Source organism: Crocuta crocuta, unplaced genomic scaffold (genome assembly GCF_008692635.1).
Source record: "Crocuta crocuta isolate KB4526 unplaced genomic scaffold, BGI_CrCroc_1.0 scaffold219, whole genome shotgun sequence".
Taxonomy (NCBI): Eukaryota; Metazoa; Chordata; class Mammalia; order Carnivora; family Hyaenidae; genus Crocuta; species Crocuta crocuta.
Genome location: NW_027551572.1, coordinates 6,350,163 through 6,359,991, shown reverse-complemented (window position 1 = coordinate 6,359,991; position 9,829 = coordinate 6,350,163).

Genomic DNA, 9,829 nt, shown 5'->3' with positions numbered 1-9,829 from the left:
AGCTTGGCTGCGAGTGCAATCATTCGTAGGTCTTGCCTTCATTTGGTTGATAAGCACGGTCAAATTCCAAATCCGACTGCCAGGACACAGTATTCCTGCCCCGACTCTCTGCGGAGCTTGCACTACCTTGACACTCTGTCACTAGGGCCTGGGGCAACCGAGGCCTGAGGCTGGGACCCAGAGAAGAGGAGGCTGCAGTCTCCAGTAGCCATGGCACCAGGACTCTTCAAGAATCGGCCTCCTGCATTCCCTGCCAGTTGGCTCTCTTTAATTATTCTTTTGTGCCTCAATAATTGGAGTTCTCTCATGTCCTGAAAAGCCTTCTTTTCTGGGAAACACTTGAACCATCCAGTAAAATCATGAGTAGCTTAAAACATCGAGGTCAATGTTTCTGAACTGAGGTCTACACAAGAAATATGGGGTGCTTGGGGTGCCTGGGTGGTTCAGTTGATTAAGCTTCTGACTTCAGCTCAGGTCATGTGCTGACAGCTCAGAGCCTGAAGCCTGCTTTGGATTCTGTGTCTCCCTCTCTCTCTTCCCCTACCCTGCTCTTTCCTCTCTCTCTCTCTCTCTCTCTTTCTCTCTCCCTCTCTCAAAGATAAATAAACATTTTTAAACATAAAAAAAGAAAAAGAAATATGGGGTGCTTGTTAAAAACAAAGATGGAAGGCTCCATCCCAGGCTTTCTGAATTAGAATCTCTTAGAATAGAGCCTGGAAATCAGATTTGTTAATAAGCCCTCCCCACCCCTCCAGGTGAATGTGAGGTACATGAAAGTTGTAAGACCCACTGGGGGTCTAATTCAATTATATCTGGCAGTAAGGTATAGTTTTGTTCCCTAGGAGCTCCAGATCTTTTCTTCTGGGACGTCTGTAAAAAAATATATGTATACAATGAACTTTGAAAATGTCAACTTATTGATTAAGAGTATTAATTTTTGGAGGCAGGAATCCATTTCTTTCTCCCTGACTTCACCTTATCAAGTCCCAGTAGTATGTAGGATAATTGCCCAAGGAGGATACCTGAAAACCAGGGGCCCATGGACCACCTTCCCACCCCATCTCTATACAGAATTTTTAGCCCCCCCTTCCCATCCCATGAGACCCATTTCACAGTTTAGTGACCATTTGGGGGGCACAAATTCTACAGATTTCTTTTTGCGTAGCAAGGTCTCTGTAGCCATTGATCTCCATTTTACTCATTTAGAAAACAAGATAATGTGAAGATTTTGAGAACAATTTCAACTTTATTTTTAGAAAGAAGTCCACAGGAATGCAGAAGTCACCACTCCCTCCAAAAACCAAATGCTGGCCAAAATACCAAGATAACTAAGTGAGATCTTATTCCTGTGCCCGAGATGACTCTTCATCTCCATTGACAGAGGGGTAAAAACTGATTTTAGGTCCACAGCCTTGTACCAACCAGAGCAAAGTTGATGATGCACCTACACATATTCAGTGTCTGCATCTTGCCTCTGAAGGAGGCAAAGCACCTCTACCTCTTTCTGAGTGTCCTCTGTCATGTAGGAAGGCAGTTATCTACCCTATTTCATAAGTAACCTTTCTGTCGCCAGAAGAGTACTCTATTTGTCCAAGGCAGAGCGCTAAGTAACAGCAGGGTTCTAGGAATTAACTAAATGCCTTGATCCTTGGGTCAGAGAACCAAGCCACTCTTTCTACTTGAAGTTGTCTCTTTGGATATTAAGAACATTTTAATTTTATTGGCATTCAGTCTGCAAATAAAGCTGACTTACAGGTCATCCCATATCTGCATCCTTTTCCCCATCATTTATGCCTTACTTATTGACACTAAGGTTCTTATAATTATAAAAAGAAAAAATAACAAATTCAAAGAAGAAAATAATTAATTAATTAACATTAAGGTGTTAAGGACTTAACATATTATTTCCCCTAGAAGTATCTTTATTATGGAAAAGAAATTTAGAAGAGGATTGAATTACCCAAAGAAATGACTGGCAAATGGTGAAAGTTAAGGCATCAGTGAGGTAGGGAATGTTCTGGTATTCCTTCAAAAATGTATGTATGTATTCTGCCCAAGCAGAATGCCAAGACCTGTTTATAAGATACTACCATGAAGAAACTATCAAACATAACATGAATTTAAGCAACCAAACTCTGTTCCAAATCACTCCAAGAAGATGATGCTGGAGATCTGGATTCATGACATTAACTAAACCTGTAAAAATTATCTGTCGAGACTGGAGACTTCCACTGTAGCCCAAGCTGGAGGAATAAAAACTGGATTTATTCTTCTACCCAAAACAACTGAAAAACCAGACAAAATATCTGAAACAGTAGTTCTCAGGACACTGGACATCAGGCAGTGAAGGGCAATGACCCCTGAAAGATGAAAAACAGATCAAGTGAGCCCTAAGATTGTGCAAGCTTACTGCACTAAGAGAATTTTCAGGCCATTGCATAAGGAGGGGGATCCCACATGGAGTCTGGCTGTCTCCTTGAGTAGAGAAAACTGGAGAGGTCAATGTGGCTGGAAGCCCCAGGGGGTGAGCAGGAGATGGAGGGGGTGGGGGTGGAGAGCTGTATAGAGAGAGGACTCTGGAATTCAGCAGAGGGTCCTTCTTAAGGATTCAGCTGATTATTGTTCAGTGTCTGCCTGAGGGGAAACTGCCCAAGACCAGGGAATAGGGTAGACTGCTCAGAATGATCCCAATTCAGTAGTGGGGGAAATTAACCCTAGACTAAACACTGCCTTTGTCCTACCTAACTAAGCTTACCTAAGAAGGAATAGATCATCTGAAAAGCCCTATTAAAGAAATTAGGTTTGTGGCGTGCCTGGGGTCTCAGTCAGTTAAGCCTCCAACTCGTGATTTTGGCTCAGGTCATGATCTCACAGGAGTTTGAGCTCTGAGTCAGGCTCTGCGCTGACAGTGTGGAGCCTGCTTGGAATTTTCTCTCTCCTTTTCTCTCTGTCCCTCTCCTGCTACGACACACGCATTCCTGCCCCAACTCTCTGTGAAGCCTATATAAGTGTGTTCTCTCTTTTTCTCTCTCTCACAATAAGTAAATAAACTTTAAAAAGAAGAAATTAGATTTGTGGTTTAAACCCTTCCCAAAAAGATAGCTCTTGACACAAATACCTTCCCTTGGTAATTTTACCAAATGTTTAGAGAAGAAATAATATCAATTCTACAGAAACTCTCCCAGAAAATTAAAGAAAATGAAATACTTTTCAATATTCTATGAAGCCAGCATTTAGTCTGACACCAAGCTCTTGACAAAGATATTACAAGAAATGAAAACTATAGACCTATATTCTTCATACAGAAATGCAAGTATTCTTAAAATTTATTTTTTTAATGTTTTATTTGTTTCTGAGAGAGAGAGCATGAGCAGGGGAGGGTCAGAGAGAGAGGGAGATACAGAATCTGAAGCAGGCTCCAGGCTCTGAGCTAGCTGTCAGCACAGAGCCCGACACGGAGCTGGAACCCACAAACCATGAGATCGTGACCTGAGCCGAAGTCAGACACTTAACAGACTAAGCCACCCCAGAAATGCAAGTGTTCTTAACAAAATTTTAGCAAATTGCATTTGGCAATGTATGAGAAGGGCAATACATTAGGACCAAATAGGGTTTATCCTAGGGATGCATGCCTTGTTCAGCATTTATATGTTATACATTACTGGTTCTATTTCTGTGGAGAACCCTGATTAACACAATACATATGAGAAAACTAACAAATTGTTAGTTTACTTTAAATATGGGCAATTTATTATAAGTCAATCATACCTCAATAAGGCTGTTTTTTTTTTTTTAAGAAAACAAATAAAACACACACATTATCCAGCCTGTGAAAGGAACACATGATAAGAGTGCTACCATTCTCCTAGCCCACAGCAGACATTGCCAATCAATCACAGTGATCCAGGCAGCCCTACCAATCAGCGTCAGATCTTCAGATACAACCTACTTTGCACCTGACCCAAGTCGAACACCTGGTTTTATAAAACCAAGGCCCAAGTACAGAGCAATTTGTAGCTAAACTGAAACTGGTATTGAAGTCTCCTGGTTGCTCATCCAATGTGCTTTCCACAACACAAGTTTAAGAAAATTGGAGTAGGGAGAGATGAAAGCCAGAATCTAATAAGGAAAGGCTCATAGAAGGCCGCGAGAAAAAAAGTCAAGGATTTAAATGAGATATCAGATGTGAACTTCTGAAGAATGCCAACAATGTGTTGTGGTGCTCGTTCTAAATACATCTATTATTCATAGGACCAGTTAGAGTTTTCATGCAAAGGAAAGCATTATCTACAGGAAAATTGATGAAATTCTTATTTTTTGTATTTTTAATAATGAAAATGTTAAAACTACTGAAACTGGTTTTGACCTAACATAAAAGTGATACTTCAGGCCAGAAAATTGCCATATTTGTAAATAAGGCCAAGAAGCAAAATGATGTCAGATTACACAAAATATATGCCAATGAAATCATATGTAGATACACAGAAATAATATTAATCTTGATGAGAAAAATACATCATTGTTTTGAAACAAATATTTCTCTTAAAAAGCAATGACTTATTTAATAGCTCTCTGTAAACCGTATGTTCATTAATAATAATCACATGTGCCTGTCAGCATAGAGTTATCGGCTGATGGCAAACACTGAGCAAATCCACAGCTCATGCTTCTATCTTTCTAGTGTGGTGACTCTTATAAATTCCCAAAAGCAGGAACCAGACTTTCTCATCTTTGTATTGTCAGAGATGGGAGAATCCTTGGCATACGATAAGCCCTTTCTTCTTGCTCCCAGCCTCTTTGCATGTGAGAAAGTAAATGACCCTGCTGTATGAGCCAGTCAAGGTGAAGTTTTCTTACTTGAAAACAAGGGCATCAGAATGGACACAATCACTGCATGAGCCTCAGTTTCCTCAGTAATAGAAGAGGGATAGTAAAATCTGCTTAAAAGGATTTTGAGGAGAGTTAATGAGCCAACACATTCAGATTTTCTCTTTAATTTTTCTTAGTGTTAAACTCACTAAAGGATTTATTCCAGAAAATGATTGAAGGAGGGTCTGTGTATGAAAACCTAAATTTGCATTAGACAAGCAACCACAAAAGTAGCTGAGAAGACTCTTCCTCCCCTAAAAATAAGCTGTTATGCTGGTAGCCTAGCAATTTGGGTCCATGTTCATCCCATTGTGATTTTTAAAAACTTAGGAAAGTTGTGAGCACAAAGGATAGCAACATTGACAACATTCATATACCCTTTACCCAGATGTATCTGTTATCAACATTTTGCCCATATACTCTATCATTCTCTCTCCTCCATATTTATATACATATTATATTTTTTCTGAATCACTTGAGAGTAAGTAGATGATGATGCCTGATATAATAAATTTAATTTTAAATTTCATTTTTGGACTTCACACTTAAAATAATATGTACTTGTACATGATTTGCACGTGGTTCAAACTCTAAAGTGTACAGAAGGGTATAGAATTAAAAATTAATCTCCCTTCCATTCCTACATCCTAGACACCCCATGTCTCAGCATGAGAATTTAAAATTCAGAGAGAAATGTATCTTGAAATTCTGTGAATCCATTTTCTTTCCCCATTACATAAAACTCGGCATTAAGAAAATTATATTTACCCCAAAGAGTCTAAGAGACCTAATACCTATTAGAACCCCTCAGGAGCCACTGCTCTTTTTGGTAATGCAAAGATTTGGGATGTTGGCTTTATTTAGTCATTTATTTGTTCATAGAATTCTTCATTTATCTACTAATCTTTTATCTCATTGAGTCCCAGGCCCTGTGCTAGTGTGACAGGTGCATTTTCTAACATTTCCCACCCCACAAGCTCTTTTCCTGGTCTGATTCTGGCACTCCTCCCATAGAGAGGTGGGATCAGTGTTCCCTTCCCAACTTCTGACCACAGTGGACAGTATTTGAGTTCCAAGCTCCAAGGCCAGGTCATAAAAGGCAATACAGCTTCTTCCACCTGATTCTCTCAGGTTGTATTTGGGGAACCCAGACACTATTGTATGAGGAAGCCCAGGCTGCCCTGTGAGGAAGCTACATAGAGGAACTGACAGTTTGTACCAACTGCCAGCCACGTGAGTGAGCTGTGTTAGAAATGTTGGCCGGAGCCACCCTAGCTGACAATGCACGCAACAGAGACAAGCTGTCCCTGACCACATCGCAAGAGCAAATCAAATAATTTTTGTTTTAGGCCACTATGTTCAGGGGTATTTTTCTCCCATAACAATAGTGAACCAGAACAGCAAAGTACAGGGGAGGCAGAGTTAGGGCGCCTGCCTCAAAGAGCTCGCACTTTAGTGGAGGAGGTAGGCAAGCAACAAAGATTAAACACAATGGAAGGAGTGCTGTCTATATAACTGCCAGGATCATATAAAACTTTAAGAGGTAGGAGAAATTACCTGAGTTTGATGGGGGTCTCAGAAATATTTGCAGAAAATAAAAGTTGGGTTGGGTCTTGAAGGCGGAGTAGGAGTTCATCACTTGGAGGAAAGAGGTCCTCTCCATCACTACAGTAGTAGAATGGAAAGAAAGACAGTAAGGAGGGCGGGGCCAGGGGTAGAATAAAATTAGAGGGGAAGAAGGACCAAAGTCCAGGATTCTGGTGTGACTGAGAGCAGAGACAAGGGAGGAAGCAGGATCTGGGGAGGCTGGCAGAGAAAAATAAATGAGGTCACAGGATCGTTGAGGCAGCTAGACAGGGCAGGGTCCTCAGGGAGCCGAGAACCAAGATCATGGCCTGCTTCTGCTCTGGGGAGCCACATGAGCTCTGTAAGTTGTAGGAGCCTGGGAGGGTCTCTTCAGGTCTTGAAACCAGTCTTCCCTCTATCAAATGAGGGGCTGGAACTTATGAGCTTTTTTTTTTTTAATGTTTTATTTATTTCTAAGAGAGAGAGACAGAGAGAGAGACAGCGTGAGCAGGGGAGGGTCAGAGAGAGAGGGAGTCACAGACTGAAACAGGCTCCAGGCTCTGAGCTGGCAGTCAGCCCAGAGCCCGACGCGGGGCTCGAACCCATGAACCGCGAGATCATGACCTAAGCGAAAGTCGGACGCTTAACCGACTAAGCCACCCAGGCGCCCCAGGAACTTATGAGCTTTAAGATCATGTCCAATTTTGTGACACTTAAAGCCACAAGTTTGAGGATCAGGATTTCTCAGAATGTGGTTCCATATAGGCACCTGGTAACCTATGCATTTTATCCATTCCCCAGGTTATCCTGATGCCAGTTATGTTTATGAAAACTGTTCTTGGGTTTTTTTGCATAGAGAACAATGAAATTTTTGCATTCTGTGGGCAATACTATAGGAATGCAACATAAAACAGTGTATGACTTCTTGTAAATACCACACCATTTTACCCAAGCTGCAGAATGAATGTTTCTTTTCCTCTCAGGTAACAGAGTGGTACATCCTTCCATTTTTTTTCTTAAGGAAGCAAACTTACAATAGGGGAGAGGCCGGAACAGGCCCTCCTTGACATCAGAAGCTGGGGCTACTACTGAGGAGCCTTAAAAGCCCCAGAGAGGGTGGGTGGTCAGCAATTTAGGATGGACATATTGAAACTTAACTCCAAAATTCCTCTGGAAGGGCAGCTGCTGAAAGCATTTGCTTTTGTTTGTGGTAAATACTACAAAAACACCAGCATCTTCTAGACTTTTCTAGACAGTTATACAAGAGATGAGGGTGACTGATTTCATCAACAGGTGTAGACATAGAGCCATGAGAGGAATCTTCTGGAAGAGAAAATCAGGGCCTGGACAAGCTTCTCAAAACAGACAAGGAGAAGCAGAGCAGAGGCCCAGGTTTGCTTTTCAAATGTTAATGAGCATTCTTCATCAGAGAAATGTGGCTTTCACCACGACCTCTGCTCCCACACACACTCAAAAGAGGCTGACCTAGACTGGTGTGCACTTGCTTAAGCTCAGCAAGGACCTCATCGGAGGGCAGAAAGATCTCAGCTGGTGCTTTTCTCTTTTAAGTCACCAGGAAGATTGTAAATAAGACAAATTTGGGAAACACAATTCTTCATCTCCCCCAGTCCCAGCAAACTCACAGGGACACCCACATATCAATTTTGCCCCAAGAACTCAGCACTTAGCTGAAAAATGTATCAGATTGTATAAGAAAAGGAAAAAATGCTCAACATCACTCATCATCAGGGAACTACAAATCAAAACCACACTGAGATAGCACCTCACACCAGAGTGGCTAAAATTAACAACTCAGGAAACAACAGACGCTGGCGAGGATGTGGAGAAATAGGAACCCTCTTGCACTGTTGGTGGGAATGCAAACTGCTGCAGCTGCTCTGGAAAACAGTGTGGAGGTTCCTCAAAAAATTAAAAATAGAACTACTCTATAACCCAGCAATAGTACTACGAGGGATTTATCCAAAGGATACAGGAGTGCTGATGCACAGGGTTACATGTGGAACTCATATGTGGAACTTGAGAAACTTAATAGAAGACCATGGGGGAAGAGAAGGGGAAAAAATAGTTACAAACAGAGTGGGAGGGAAGCAAACCATAAGAGACTCTTAAATACAGAGAACAAATGGAGGGTTGATGGAGGGGGGTGGGGGAGAGGGGGAAATGGGTGATGGGCATTGAGGGGGCACTTGGGATGAGCACTGGGTGTGGTATGTAAGTGATGAATCATGGGAATCTACCCCCAAAACCAAGAGCACACTGTATACACTGTATGTGAGCCAACTTGACAATAAAGTATATTAAAGAAAAAAAAAAAGAAAAAGGAAAGGAGGACGGGAAAAAAGAGGGAGAAGGGAGGGGGGTTGGGAAAGGAGCAAGAAGCACAGAGTGGGCAGTAGAGCCTGGATACTGTCTTGTGAGGGCTCCCTGGCCTGGTAAGGTGAAAACAGACCTCAAGCCCTGAAGGGAGAAGAAGGAAGCCCCACAGGAAAGGAAGCACCGTGTCCTGGCCCAGGGCCCCACCCGCCTTTGCAGGGAGGTCTGCAGCTTCACTACTGGCTCCTGAGGGACACTCATCTTTGGCTGCTGCTCCTGGCAGCAGCATCCTCTCCTCCCTCAGGGCCTCACTGCTGGCTACAGCCTCTCCCTCAAATAAAAGTTCCAGGAAAGCAGCCCCTTTGATAAGGCACTCCAGGAATTTGTGATTCCTAGGAGGGAGACCCCTTAGACGGGAAGGCAAACACCAAAGAGATAAGGCTCCTACAGCATATATTTTAATTCTTTTTCCTGAGCTATAGCACTTCAGAGAGGTCTGCCCATTAACATTTAAATTGGGGGGCTCCATAGTTTGTTGCCTAATCTAGATTTCTCCTCTCACTCCAACTTTTTCAAGGATTTATTTTCATTGCATGTAACTTCTAAGCTTTGGTTCTTCGTGACATGATTGTCCTATGTTGGCTTATGCAAACCCAAGTTCATGTTAATATCAAAGCAAAAAAAAAGTCTTACAACTCACAGGACATCAAAGGCAAGGCTGGTTTTACCCCACTGGACGGCATGAAGCTGATGCTGGCTTTCAGGCTCAGGGTGGGGTCACCACAAGGGGGAACAATGGGACTCAGCCATTACTCACCACCTGAGTCCATCCCGTCCTTACAACTCTGGCCAAAAGATAAACACCAAGAGGGAAAATAACTTTGCATAAATATCACCATGAAAACAAAGAACAAAGTTCACGTATTTTATCTGCCCATGTGAGCTTAGGCACAAAGCCATACTGGGGACTTCTTTCTCTTCCACCTGATGTGACAACACTGCCACAAAGCAAGCACCCGAAACCCAAGCAAGGGGAATCTAGATCGCCTCACATCGAAGC